The following is a 16,011-nucleotide window of genomic DNA, read 5'->3' as shown; positions in this document are numbered from 1 at the left end:
TATATTTGAGGACTTCATGTGTGAAAAGTTGTGGCAGAAACTGCTAAATTGTTCTGGGTCCTTGAAGATCCTCTTAGAAGAAATCTACCCAGTGGACAGGACAACCTGTTTGGGACTTCATGTGATTAATAAATACACTTCAAGTGGTAAATCCACCGAGAACTAGGGGTTTATCTTTGGAGCGGTAAGCATCTCCTTCACCAATAGTTCCATACCTTGTCTTTCCCACTTTCTCAGGCTAAACTATACACTTAGAATGACAGCAACTGGGTCCCTGTAACAAAGTCACCTATGACAATGGCACCATGGACTAACAAGAATTGCCCTCCTGCATCTAGATTCCTATTTGAAGGAAAATCAAATATCTATTATCTTTGAGCCACTGTTATGGGAGCTCTTTGTTCCAAAGGTTCACCCTACACCCTAACTTAGTGGTGCTCATGACTTAGATTGCATCAGCATCACCTGTAGGGCCTGTTAAAACCTAGATTTCTGTTAAACATAGATGTAAACCCCCAAGTTGAAACAATAGATGCAAAGATAGCGTTATTTTATCATAATTATTGAAATAGATTTATGCATAAGAAATGAGGCATGAAAGAATTATAAAGCTAAACCTTAGCATACGGTTGTGATGCCAGACATGCTACTTGTCAACTACTCCTTGATGAAATAGGACCTGTGCACTGTTATTGAAACACACTATCCTCCAAAGTAGCACACCTGGCCTTTCCCTCAACTGTTCTACCTTTTCAGCCTAGATAAATTTCACCAGGGGGAATTCCCTGGTGGTCCAGTGGTTAGGACTCTGTGCTCCTACTGCTGAGGTAGGGATTGAGGTTCAATCCCTACTAGGGGAACTAAAATCCCACAGGCTGTGTGGTATAACCAAAAAAATAAATAAATGAAATTTAAAATTAAAAAAAATATATTCACCAGGTATGATAATGACATTAAAATCATGGCTTAATATTTGAATGTAGTTATCTTCGTTTCACTCCTTGGTCACCTTTGTTTGCTTTAAAGCAGTATGGATTTTAGGGAAGTCTGAAAGCCAAGTGTAAACATATTTTCATGTCAGCGAAGACAAAGCCAAGTTCATGACCTACTGATAATTGGTGTAGACTAACATACGGAATAGAAAAAAATATTGAACTAGAACAAAATGAATCAGGGCATTATTCTTGACCCTGGAATTAAGGGACAAGTCAATTCATAATGTTTGGTTTTCTCCCCTGCATTTACCAAACAGCAGCAATGCTCCTTGTCACAAACTCATTGTTTGTCTATTTTTAAAGATTTATTTTGATGTGGACCATTTTTAAAATCTTTACTGAGTTTGTTACAATATTGCTTCTACTTTATGCTTTCTGGTGTTTTGGCCCTGAGGCATGTGGGATCTTAGCTCCCCAACCAAGGATCAAACCAGCACCCCTGCTTTAGAAGGTGAAGTCTTAAACACTGGACTGGCAGGGAAGTCGCCAAGATTGTATTAAGTATATTAAGTAGGTGGAAATGTCTTGTAAAGTTCTAAGCAAATGTGTTTATTTGGATAACTGTGTCATAATTTCAATAGGTTAAGCCAAATGTGCACATGCTCCTTTTTTTTTTTTTTTTTTTCTTTTTTTGCGGTACGCGGGCCTCTCACTGCTGTGGCCTCTCCCGTTGCGGAGCACAGGCTCCAGATGCGCAGGCTCAGCGGCCATGGCTCACGGGCCCAGCCACTCCACGGCATGTGGGATCTTCCCGGACCGGGTCACGAACCCGTGTCCCCTGCATCGGCAGGCGGACTCTCAACCACTGCGCCACCAGGGAAGCCCCACATGTTCCTTTTTTTTTTTTTTTTTGCGGTACGCGGGCCTCTCATTGTTGTGGCCTCTCCCACTGCGGAGCACAGGCTCCGGACGCGCAGGCTCAGCGGCCATGGCTCACGGGCGCAGCTGCTCCACGGCATGTGGGATCCTCCCGGACCGGGGCACGAACCTGCGTCCCCTGCATCGGCAGGCGGACTCTCAACCACTGCGCCACCAGGGAAGCCCCTCACATGTTCCTTTTTATTGAATATTCTGGCCATTAATTTATTTTTGAATATTATCTATTTATCTAGAATAAGAAGCCAGCTAATGGGGAAAGAAGTTACTTAAGGTGTATTTGTATGTGTTCAGATTTACTCCCTTATTACACTTTTCTTTGCCCATAAAGTGAGAAAAATACTGTTTGCAAACATGACAAATTGAAGTATCCAAATGAAAACATTTACTCCAAAGGGAATGGTTTTGCTTTACAGACAAATTAAAAACCAGCTGTGCCAGACTTCATGGAAAACATTACATAGCAACTGATTTGTCCACAAATGAATCATTTCAATGAACACAATACATAAGGCTGCAGGTGGCATTTATTTTGACAAACTAGGTTTATTAAGGTAGCTGAATTAAAAAAAAAAGTTCTCTGTAAAATAATTGAAAATTGCTCTAAAATCTATCTTTTAAATTTAAAAGGAAGGGTTCTTCCTACACTTAATTGAGTTTCTTGGATTTTCTATTGCTGTAACACAGAGATGCCACATAGATAATACAGAACAATGCATAGTAATTTAGGTAAGAGTTTTATAGTTCAAAGCAGAAAATCCAGCAACAGGAGTCCAATTGGCAACAAGGTATCATTATATAAGATAGATAGATGATAGAGATATAGTCATATACTCAGCAATACTCACTGAGCTCCAATGATAAGCAAGGCAGTGTCCAAACTGCTAATATTTCAGTACTGAATAATGCAGAAAAGTCATTACTCCATAGAGCTCACAATCTAATAATGGAAAAACAGATATTAAACAACAATTTTTGTTACTGATATTCAATCATAATTTTAATAATTTCAGTTATGTATTTCCTTAGGTGACTCAAATTACTTCATTGTCATTTGATTCCATTAAAAGTACACATTTTCAGTTGTGTGTCATACATGACTGTAGAAGTTGGGGATATAACAATAAATTAAAAAAAAATAAATCTCTGCTCTAATAGAGTTTAAATTTTCATGAGAGACAGATCCTAAAATGTTATGTTATGTAGAATATTACTAGGTGATTAGTGCTATGAAAGAAAATAAACTAGGTAGGAGAATAAGAGTGTTATAATATTCAAGAGTAGAATTAGGAAATTATTTACTGAGGTGAGCCAATTATTGAAGCTGAGGGAGTGGAATGTGGGATGATATTTGCAATATATTTCCAGGCAGATGAAACAAGAAGTATGAAAGGCCATGGGGCAGAAGTGAGTCCAGTGAAAAACAAGTTCAATAGGGTGAAAAGAGGTAATCAGGGGAAGATGAATAGAAGATATGGAGATACGTGTTATGGACTGAATGTGTTCCCCCCAAATCTATACGTTGAATCCCTAACCCCCAGTGTAATGGTACTTGGATATGGGACTTAGGGGAAGTAATTAAGGTTAGGTGAGGTTATTATGGAAAATGGTTATTTATGGAAAATTCAGGAGTTCAGAATAAGATGGTGTCCTGGTCTAGGCCCACCAGAAGGATGTCATCTATATGATGGAAAGTGTTCCCTCCAAGACTGGGACTTGTTCCAAGTCATGGCCAACACATTGATGGCAAAGACCCCAGGAATTTGGGCAGGCTTGTGGAAGGACATTAAAGGTGTAATGCATTCCATGTGAAGGCAAGCTATCCTGATCGTCCTGGTGGAAAGGTATGCTTAAAAGTGCCTTTGCAATGTCAATTACCAAGCACCCTCAGTTTGGGCCATAGCCTGTAGCAATCACAATGTCAGGGAAGCACTGCAGGCCCCAAGTGCTGAACTACAGTGTTGAGCCATTTATTACACATGGTGACTCTCCAGGTACCTGCAGCCTTCCACACAGGCAAGATGGGGCTACTGAATAGAGAAATAATCTCAGAGAGGGCTTTGACTTCCTGGAGCTCAGCAATGAGGGCAGCTGTTTATTTTTCTCCCTCAGGCAGCCAGTATCGTTTTTGAGGAATAACAGCACTAGGTGAGGGTGGTAGGGTAGGTGCGTGGTCTTCCGTATGCCGTGCGAGGATGGCCCTGATTGCAGTACTTTCTGGCAGGGACTGGGGGCGAAAGTGAGCAAGATGGCACATGGATAATAGACCTATTCATTCAGTAGCAGGAGGTGCAGCAGCGGGGGTTTGTACAGGCACTAAGGGATCCACCTATAGTCGGCTTGGGCAATGGTCCCAGAGGTGGTGGCCTCAGCCCCCATATCAGAAGCTGTGATTCTTCCCTACCTCCCTATTAGACTGTAACCTTGGCATAGGGCTTCCTGTTCTGCTGGGGGTAGATGGACCTTGGCTTAACCTCTGGTACTGTCTTGTCTTTTTGTATTTTGTTTTGTTGTTTTTTGAAAGCTCAAAAGATCTGGGTCAAAGTTGCTGGGGTGCTCCAATTCATCTCCAGATTCATGGGAAGGGTCAGAGGGCATAGCACTCATATTAGTCATGGGGACCACCCTGAGGACCCTAGCAGGGTCACCCATGGCACTCTGCATGGCTTGTACCTGGCCTGGGGAGTCCATCCATCTCCTCCACTGAGACCTCATGTTTGAAAAACCAGACCCAGAGATCGCTTTGGGAAGATCCTTCCCCACATCGTCTAGGGGAGGGTGTGTAATTACCATTTTTACCTGTTTTTCTCTGTTGGTCAATTTTGCTGTTTTGCCTGTAGCTGCCTTTTCCATGTCCGGGTTTGTCAGTTAAGATCTGGGTTGTGTCCTAGACAGATAGAACTGACCCTATAAGGAATTTAATTGGGCTTGATAGCCAGCAGGATCTGCATGAACAAATAGGGAAATCTGACTAGCCTAATAATCTCATCACCTGCTGTGCCCACTCCTTCATTGTAGAACCAAGAGATAACCAGGGGTGGCTTGCAGGGGCACCATAGTCTCTGTGAGGATGGTCTAGAATGTTTTTCAGTGATGGGGAACTCATCACAGGTGGACAAACTGGTGGGAGCCCAAGTAGTACCCAAATGAGGAAGAAGTGGGTCTGGGGTGCTGTGGGACTCACACCTTCCTCCCGCTTAGGCAAAGAGGATGATGTCAAGGCACTCCAGAGGAGAGGGTCTATTTCCAGGAATGCATTCAAAATGAAAAATCAATTGAGTCACCAGTTTAACAAGAAATTAACCACCTAAAGATCAGGAGCAAGACAAGGATGTCCACTAGAAATTCTACCCAGAGCAGTTAGAAAAGGAATTAAAGGCATCCAGATTGGAAAGGAAGACTGAAAAAGATCTCTATTCATAGACAGCATAATCTTGTATATAGACAAACCTAAGGAATGTGCTAAAAGACTTTTGGCACTAATAAGCAAGTTGAGCAATTTTTCACGTACATGATCAATATACAAAAATCAATTGTATTTCTACACACTTGCAATGAAAAATCCAAAATGGAATTAAGAAAGCAATTCCATTTACAATAGCATCAAAATGAAAAATATAATTAACAATAAATTTAACCAAGAAACTGCAGAACATATACTTTGAAGACTACGGAACAGTGTTGAAAGAAACTAAAAACGATTCAAATAAATGGAAATTGTTCACAGAACTCATAAATTACTATAGGTAAGATTGCCATACTCACCAAATTTGTCTAAAGATTCAACATAATCCCTATCAGAATCCCAGCTGGCTCTGCTGCAGAAATTGACAAGCACACTCTAAAATTCATATAGCATGGCAGGGGACGCACAAAAGCCAAAACAATCTTAACAAATAAAAGTTGTTAGACTCACAGGTCCCAGTTTCAGATCTTATTACAAACCATAGTAATCAAAACAGTGTGGTACTGGCATAAAGATAGATACATAGACCAATGGGACAGAATTGAGAGTCCAGAAATAAAACTTTGTATCTATGGTCAATTGATTTTCAACAGAAGTGTCAACACCATTCAACTGAGAAAGAATAATCTTTTCAACAAATGATGCTGGGACAACTGATAGCCAACATGCAAAGTAATAAAATTGAGCTTCCACCTCATGCTAAGTACAAAATTTATGTGAAAATGGATTCAACAGCTAAGTATAAAAACTGAAACTATAAAACTTTTAGAAGAAAATATAGGGATATGTTTCGGTGATCTCAGATTTGGCAAAACATTCTTAGATATGACACCAAAAGTATAAGCAACCAAAGAAAAACAATTTTTAATTGGACTTCATCAAAAAATAAAATCGTTTCTGTTTCACAGAAACTATCAACAAAAGTGGAAAGGTAACCTGTAGAATGAAAGTATTTGAAAATTATGTATATGATAAGGTACTTTTATCTAGAATATTTGGAACCATTACAGTTCAATAATAAGAAGACAACTCAATTAAAAAATGGGTGAAGGATCTGAATAGATATTTCTATAAAGAAGTTATGTGAATGGCTAATAAACATATGAAAAGATGCTCAACATCATTAGCCATCAGGGAAATGCAAACTAAAACCACAATAAGTTATCACTTTGTACTCACTAGTATGGCTATAACCAAAAAGTCAGGTAATAAGTGTTAGCAAGGATGAGAAGTTTCAAACTTCTCATAGACTGCTGGTGGGAATATAAAATAGTGTAGCCATATTTGAAAACAATCTGGTGGTTTGTGAAACATTATCATATGTTACCATATTACCCAGAAATTCCACACCTTTGTATATACCTAAAAGAAACTAAAATATATGTCCACACAAAAATTAGTAGGAGAATATTTATAGCAGCCTTATTCATAATAGTCAAAAGATAGAAACAACCTGAATTCCATCACCTGACAAATGGATAAACAAAACTCAGTATATCCATACAATGCAAAATTATTTAGCCATAAAAAGGAATGAAGTAGTGATACATGCTACAATATGGATTAATCTTGAAAACATGATGCTAAGTGAAAGAAGCTAGTCACAAAAGACCACACAGTATGTGAATTGTCCAGAATAGGTAAATCTATAGAGACAGAAAGCAAATTAGGGGTTACTTAGGTTTGAGTTGAGGGGTTAATGGGAGTATAAGATGGTAATAGCTATAGGGTTCATGGTTTCTTTTTGCTGTGATGAAAATTCTAAAATTGACAATGTGATAGTTGCATATGTCTGCGTATATAGTAAAACAGTGAGTTATATCCTTTAAGTAGGTGAACTGTATGTTATGTGAATTATGTCTTAATTAAGCCACTATAAAGAAAAATAAAGCATTTGGTGCAGAATTGGAGATAGAAAAAAAAAGAACAACTATTTTGAGAAGTTTCATAATAAAGAGGAGGAACTTAATGGGGCCAGAACTAGATGAAATAATATGGTTGGGGGAGTTTTTGGGTTTTTGTTTGTTTATTTTTTAAGATAAGGTAACATAACATGGAGAGAAAGGAGCAAGGAATTCATGAGGGATGTTGTTTAGATTCTGGAAAGAGCATGTGAGTCTATTTAACAAAGACAATGGCTTTATAACAAATATGCTATTAGAAAACTTCGTTACTTGTGCCTAAATGAATATCCATTTTGACCCTAAGTAAATGACTACCTTGAGCTAATCAAGCTAAGTATATTCTTACTTATTTATTTATGGAACTGGATTTTTTTGGTCCTAAAATCAGTTCCTATTCTATTCCATAAACAGGGATTTGAATAATGCTATTTAGATTGTTATTTTTACAAATTCTGATCGGTCTTTCATGTCCCCAATTTCAAATATATCTATATCTATATAATTCTAGTATATCGAGTTATATAAACTCTAATATATATATATGTATATATACTATATATATGTATATATACTATATATGTATATATGTATAATGTATATATAGTCTATATATCACACAATAACTATTGTTACTGCGTTTGTTGTTGTTATAATTATTTCAATTTGGTACAGCATAGGTTTAGACTTTAAATAATGATTCCAGGTTTTCTACTGCTTTAATCTTGTTTAAATTACTTCATTTTTCTCACTCTCATTTTTCACAACTATACTTAACTGTAAGCACACTAACCTGTATCTTGATTGTCTGTAATAATATTAAATAAAAGTGACATATATGTAGAACCTCTCCTCTTTACCCACTGTTTAAGAATCTTTACGTTTTTATCACTTTTTTCACCTTTTGTGCTTAATATCACATGAAAAATTTTTCTCAGTATCTGTGTGCTCAGTAATTTCAGTCAAAATCAATAATTACGTGATAAAAATGCACTAATCTAGATATGGTAACCTCCATTTTAAACCAAATTATAGTTTTGAACTTAGCAATCAAGAAAAAATAAAGGAACTCATTATCAATTTGATGAGTCATTCAGTTCTTTTACATATTATTTTTGGTTGAGAAAGAAAACTTTAAGAAATCATTTTTCATTCCCTGAGAGGTGTAATTATTTAACTCATTAGCAGGAATCAAACTGACTGCTAAATTTTGGTGATTCATACCAAATAACTAAAATTTGAATATTTTTCTAGTAACTTCTTTCATGTTAACTTTGAAAACCAAGAAATGATATAGGAGAAAAAGTTTGTAACACTAATGGATGTTTGTTTGTTTGTTTTTTTGTATAATTGCTTTACAATGGTGTGTTAGTTTCTGCTTTATCACAAAGTGAATCAGCTATACATATGCATATATTCCCGTATCCCCTCCCTCTTGCATCTCCGTCCCACCCTCCCTATCCCACCCCTGTAGGTGGTCACAAAGCACCGAGCTGATCTCCCTGTGCTATGTGGCTTCTTCCCTCTAGCTATCTATTTTACCTTTGGTAGTGTATATATGTCCATGCCACTCTCTCACTTTGTCACAGCTTACCCTTCCCCATATCCTCAAGTCCATTCTCTAGTAAGTCTGTGTCTTTATTCCCGTCTTGCCCCTAGGTTCTTCATGACCTTTTTTTTCTTTTTTTCTTAGATTCCATATATATGTGTTAGGATACGGTATTTGTTTTTCTCTTTCTGACTTACTTCACTCCGTATGACAGACTCTAGGCTCATCTACCTCACTACAAATAACTCAATTTCATTTCTTTTTATGGCTGAGTAATATTCCATTGTATATATGTGCCACATCTTCTTTATCCATTCATCTGTCGATGGACACTTAGGTTGCTTCCATGTCCTGGCTATTGTAAATAGAGCTGCAATGAACATTGTGGTACATGTCTCTTTTTGAATTATGGTTTTCTCAGGGTATATGCCCGGGAATGCTGGGTCATATGGTAGTTCTATTTTTAGTTTTTTAAGGAACCTCCTTTTTTGATGCAAAAAGGGTAACCTAAAACTCTTCTTGTTAAAGAAACTCAATTCATCACAGCAGGCTTGAAAACCTGGTGCCATCTGAGTTTTACAAAAAAGCTAATATTAAAGCTCTTATTAATCTCTCATCTGAGATGATAGAAATTCCAAAAGTCCTCCTTGAAATATGTTATCACCTTTAAAAGTATTGCTTATAAAGTTATTCTTCTTTTCAAAATGTACTTCATGTTTCCAAAGTCAAACAAAAACCTCAGCTCTCTTTTTCCATGTCTAAAGGCTCACTAAAGGTAGAGGTATATTAACACTAAATACTGACTGTTGGGCACAATAAAGAGAATTAGCTAATAGATAATTAAGATATACTTCTGCTTACACTCATAGGAATATGCCAGTTGTTAATATTTACTTTAACCCTCCCATTTAGCTTCTGAGAATGTACGTCCTACACACACACATACACACATACACACACACTCATTTATACATTGTATGTATTATATCATTTTTATTGACCCTAAGAAACATAACTTCCCACATTCTCTCCTTTCTGATATTTTAATGCTTCTTATCATCAGTGGAGTCTTACATTTGCAGGCAGATGGGTAGGCAGTAAGAATAATGTATTTGTCATTGCCTGACATTTGGCTTATATTTTCCACCTTGCGTACACACCAAAGTATGTATTAAATATAAGTGTCTTTTTTGAATTTTACTTTATTTATTTTTTATACAGCAGGTTCTTATTAGTTATCCATTTTATACATTTTAGTGTATATATGTCAATAGCAGTCTCCCAATTCATCACACCACCACCACCACCACCACCACTTTCCCCCCTTGGTGTCCATATGTTTGCTCTCTACATCTGTGTCTCTATTTCTGCCCTGTAAAGCGGTTCATCTGTACCATTTTTCTAGGTTCCACATATATGCGTTAATATACGATATTTGTTTTTCTCTTTCTGACTTAATTCACTCTGTATGACAGTCTCTAGGTCCATCCACGTCTCTACAAATGACCCAATTTCGTTCCTTTTTATGGCTGAGTAATATTCCGTGGTATATATGTACCACATCTTCTTTATCCATTCATCTCTTGATGGGCATTTAGGTTGCTTCCATGACCTGGCTATTGTAAATAGTGCTGCAATGAACATTGGGGTGCATGTGTCTTTTTGAATTATGGTTTTCTCTGGGTATATACCCAGTAGTGGGATTGCTGGGTCATATGGTAATTCTATTTTTAGTTTTTTAAGGAACCTCCATACTGTTCTCCATAGTGGCTATATTAATTTACATTCCCAGCAACAGTGCAAGAGGGTTCCCTTTTCGCCACACCCTCTCCAGCGTTTATTGTGTGTAGATTTTTTTGATGATGGCCAATCTGACCCATGTGAGGTGATACCTTATTGTAGTTTTGATTTACATTTCTCTAATAATTAGTGATGTTGAGCAGCCTTTCCTGTGCTTCTTGGCCATCTGTATGTCTTCTTTGGAGAAATGTCTATTTAGGTCTTTGGCCCATTTTTTGATTGGGTTGTTTGTTTTTTTAATATTGAGCTGCATGAGCTGTTTGTATATTTTGGAGATTAATCCTTTGTCCGTTGATTCGTTTGCAAATATTGTCTCCCATTCTGAGGGTTGTCTTTTCATCTTGTTTGTAGTTTCCATTGCTTTGCAAAAGCTTTTAAGTTTTATTAGGTCCCATTTGTTTATTTTTGTTTTTATTTCCATTACTCTGGGAGGTGGATCACAAAGGATCTTGCTGTGATTTATGTCATAGAGTGTTCTGCCTATGTTTTCCTCTAAGAGTTTGATAGTGTCTGGCCTTACATTTAGGTCTTCAATCCATTTTGAGTTTACTTTTGTGTATGGTATTAAGGAGTGTTCTAATTTCATTCTTTTACATGTAGCTGTCCAGTTTTCCCAGCACCACTTATTGAAGAGACTGTCTTTTCTCCATTGTATATCCTTGCCTCCTTTGTCATAGATTAGTTGATGATGGGTGTATGGGTTTATCTCTGGGCTTTCTATCCTGTTCTATTGATCTATATTTCTGTTTTTGTGCCAGTACCATATTGTCTTAATTACTGTAGCTTTGTAGTATAGTCTGAAGTCAGGGAGTCTGATTCCTCCAGCTCCATTTTTTTTCCCCTCAAGACTTCTTTGGCTATAAATATAAATATTTAATAACACTGTGTTGTAAGATTATATAGATAGTTTCATTGGCAAGGTATTTTTTCTTTTTTATTAACACATAAGATAATGGTGACTTAGATTCAAACAATGATAACCTTAGGTTTGATATTATACACAATAAATACATATACACATTTGACCTTGAATTCATTTCCAAGAATATTTCCTTTCAACTTGATTTCATTGAAAAGTGGTTTGTACTCATTCTCTCCATTTCCTCCCTGCCCATTCATGGTTCAAGTTGTTTGACTTTTGTTCCCACTATTGGATGACACTTTCCAGTAAAATGTAACCAATGACTTCTGGACATTTAGTTCTTACTCTTTGTATCTTTCCTGAATTTCAAACCTTTGACTATTTTCCTTAATTCTATCCAGTATCAGTTACCATTGTTTCCCAGTCTTGTAAGGAAGACTGGAATGTCTTCCTTTAGACACTTACATCTTATGATTCCACACAGTTCTGTCTTCAGATTTCTTCTCATTCAACTTCTACTAACCTCATCTTAATTTATCTAACAATATGGTTTCAAAAATCACCTGTTTGCCAATAACTCCCAAATCAATACAGTCTTCCCAGACATTTCTCTTGAGAGTCAAAATGTATGTATCCAACATTTTATTATGTATTCCCCTGATAATCTCATACCCATATCAAACTTCAAATATCTAATAATGAATCATAACTACTCATTTACTTAATCATTTTAAAAGATTTTGCTAGGAAATATGCTTTGGTCTTCATATTCAAACAGTATTTCATCCTAACTTCTATGCTTTTATTTGTACCATAATCTGTATAGTTTCTTGCATTAAGAATTGGGATCATAGGCAAGACTTTATTTCCTCATTTCCTCACATTAAATTAATAGATAATTAATAAGCACCCACTATATAGCACAGGGAACTCTACTCAATACTCTGTAATAACCTATATGGGAAAAGACTCTGAAAAAGAATAGGTATATGTATATGTAAAACTGAATCACTTTGCTGTACACCTGAAACTAACACAACATTGTAAATCAACTATACTCCAATATAAAATAAAAATTTAAAAAAATATGTTTAGGATCAGCAAATTCTGCTTTCTAATTATATCTCTGATCCTCTCTCTTCTGTTCATTCCTGCTGTCTATTAATTTAGATCTTTTCTAACATAGTTCACCTTTGGAAAGGCCCCCCTCACAGTGTTCTTTCTGACATTTATTCTTTAACCATCCTTCAGATTGCTTCAAAAGTGATAGTTTGGAAGAAAGAAAACCTGATTATTATTTTCTTAATTAATTAATTAATTAATTTGGCTGTGTTGGGTCTTAGTTGTGGCATGCGGGATCTTCGCTGCAGCACATGGGGTCCTTCGTTGCCATGCACGTGCTCTCTAGTTGTGGCACGTGGGCTCAGTAGTTGCAGTGCATGGACTCTCTAGTTGTAGTATGGGGGCTTAGTTGCCCAGCGGTATGTGAGATCCTAGTTCCCCGACCAGGGATCAAACCCTTGTCCCCTTCAATGGAAGGTGGACTCCCAACCACTGGACCACCAGGGAAGTCCCCAAAGCCTGATTATTTTTTTCTCTTAATTAAATCCCCTTAATAGCTCCCTGTTCCCTTCCAGAAAAAGTGTGAACAACCTAGCGTGTTTCTTAGCAAGTTTGATGATTATAATACAATAGCGCTGTCTATGTTCACTATGCTGTGCATTAGATTTCTAGGGCCTATTTACTACTTATTGCAAATTTGCATCCTTAAACAACATCTGTCCTATCCCCCACCCTCATCCCCTGGTAACCACCATTTTACTCTCTATTTTTACTAGGTTGGCATTTTTCGATTCCACATATAAGTGATAACATACATTATTTGTCTTTCTCTATCTGCCTAGATCTTAATTATTCCAGCCACTAAAAATAAATGGAAATTTTATGACATGATAAAGAAGCTAATTATTGCTACAATGGCAATCGTATTACAATATATGTGTATCACATTAATGTGTTGTACAGCTAAATTTGCACAATATTATACATCAAATAGATTTCAATTTAAAAAATAAATAAACAACCTACCATGCTATAACCTGGCCCTGGTTACATCACCAAGATTATCTCCAGCTATACTTTACATTCACAATGAATTATTCAATAGTTCTACTCTTTTCTAACTGCCCACTACTACCACCTACCCTTTCCTAATAGTCATTACCTTTTATTTGCTTCCTGGAAAAGTCCCATTCATCTTCAAAATACAGGTCATACATGACTAAAGAAGATGTCCTCTGCTGCTTTTACCGTTATATTAAAGAAATTCCACTGTTTGTTTGCACGTCTGTCTTTCCAACTAGCCTGTGCATTTCTTGAGGAAAAAAAAAAAAAGTTTCTTCATTTATCTCTATGTCTGCATTGCTGTGCTCAAGGCCCAGAACTTAATAGGAGCTCCATCCATGTTTACTAAATGATGAGTGAGAAAATAGTGAATAAATATATGGATAAAATTAAAAATGAATACCTTTATAAAATTAAAGTTAAGAATAACTCTGTTTGTTTTGAGCCTGACTTCTTTATGTACTGGGTTAAGATATATCCCAGGTATTAGCTTCAGTGATGTTTTCAGTCTATAACTGTTATACCTTAATCTGTCTCTTTCCTATTCTGTACTAAGTTGCAGTGTTATTAGAAAAACTTGGTTGAGAATATCAAGGAGAGGAGGACATTACAAAGCAAGTTAAATAATCTGAAAGAAGTCTTTTAAGGCAAGGTTCATGATTGTCTAGAAAGATTTATTGAATGAAATATAAGGGGTCTATGGACTTCCTGAAATTGTACACAGAATGTGAACTGCATATGTGAGGAAAGAATCCAAAGACAAAACAAAATTAGGAATTGTGTCCCAAAGGAAGCTTACAAGTATGGCTCTAGAAATTCCTCTACTAAATCATATCAATAAGCTAAAAACCGAAGATTTCACCAAAATCTGCTCTGATTATTAATACCACAGAGAAAAACACTCTGAAACTTCCTTGACTAACATAATTTAATACTGGCTTTCACATTGCTGTGTGAATTAATAGGGCTCCGATGGACAGCTCTTGCTTCGAGTTCTTGATGCAGTTGCCATATAATAGGGGCAGGTTAGAGTCAGCTGAAGGCTTACCTGGTCTGTTCATCCAATGCGGAGTACTCACTTGGCTAGGAGACTCGAAGATCAGCCGTCAATCAGAGCATCCAGAGAGCCTCTCCATGTGCCTGGGGTTTCTCACAGCATGATGGCTGGCTTCAGCATAAAAGCATCCCATGTACAAACGTCCCAAGACAGGATGCAGAAGCTGCCAGACAAGCTAAGGATACACCTGAAATAAGCAAAGCATCCTTTCCCACTGTGTTCTATTGGTCAAGGCAATCACAGGACCCTCCTAATAGTTTGTTCTTTTTTTTTTTTTTAAAACCAAGGAGAAATAGACTCTATCTTATGATGGAGGAGGGGCAACATCACATTGCAGAGCAGAGTGTGAGATGGGAGATACTGCCTTGGCAATCCATGGAAAATAAAATCTTCCATGGTGTTTACCAAGAAGAAGGACATTAGGAAAAGTAAATGAGGATTTTGGAAAGCTTACTGATGCCTTACAGTGGTTATTTACACTGAGACAGGTGCAAAGAAAGAAGAAGGCAAAATAATAAGGAGTAATTTAATGTGAGGTGAGAAGAAGATCAAAATAGTCTTACAAGTACTATTAAGGATCTTGCATCGTATCAAAAATTAATGGTAATGTATTTTAAGAGTTTTAATCAGGTTGATGAAATTAATATGTATATTTCCAAGAATTGTGTGAAGTATCTGTGAATCAGGTGTCAGAGAAGTATTAAAATTAAGACCCTTTTACAAATGAGGAGATTGAGGTTCAGTTACACTAAAAACAAAACAAACAAAGCAAAACAAAAAAATTGCTCAAAGTTATGCATTTAGTAAATGTCAGAGCTGGCATATGAGTGAGTCCTGGACAGATGGCTGCAGCACAGGATCACTTAGTGACCGAGCTAGAATTGTCGTACACAACACTTGAGTTTGCTTTCCCTAACCACACCTCAAATTAAAACAAAGATAAAGTCTTATTAGTCAGAAAAGGAAATGCTGGGATGGTGAATCATCTCTAGCTCTGAGATGGGGAAATGCCTCAAGCAAGAGTTAAAACCTTGATAGGCCCTCTAGTTCCCAGTTCATATACTGTCTCCTGGAATACACTTTTATCACCATGAAGAAGCTATTTAAAACCTTCATTAAGATGCTTCAGCATCTCATCACCAAGGATAAATAAAAGCAAATTAACATGAAGTAGGAGTGAGTAATCTCTTGAATTAGAATAGTGCTTTGCCCCAGGCACAAGTATTGCTGTACATAAAGTGCTGAACAAGAGGAAGATTACAGGATATCCATAGTGGCAGCACAGCTTGGAGCAAAACAGAGCTAAAGCAACCCTTCTGTCTTTGTGAAGGTGCCAGCGGGATCCACCAGTGGTAGGACTTGCTAAATTTAGATATAGAGC

The sequence above is a fragment of the Leucopleurus acutus genome, assembly GCF_964270905.1.
Source record: "Leucopleurus acutus genome assembly, chromosome: 2".
In the NCBI taxonomy this organism is placed as follows: domain Eukaryota; kingdom Metazoa; phylum Chordata; class Mammalia; order Artiodactyla; family Delphinidae; genus Leucopleurus; species Leucopleurus acutus.
Note: the sequence above shows the minus strand (reverse complement) of the source record.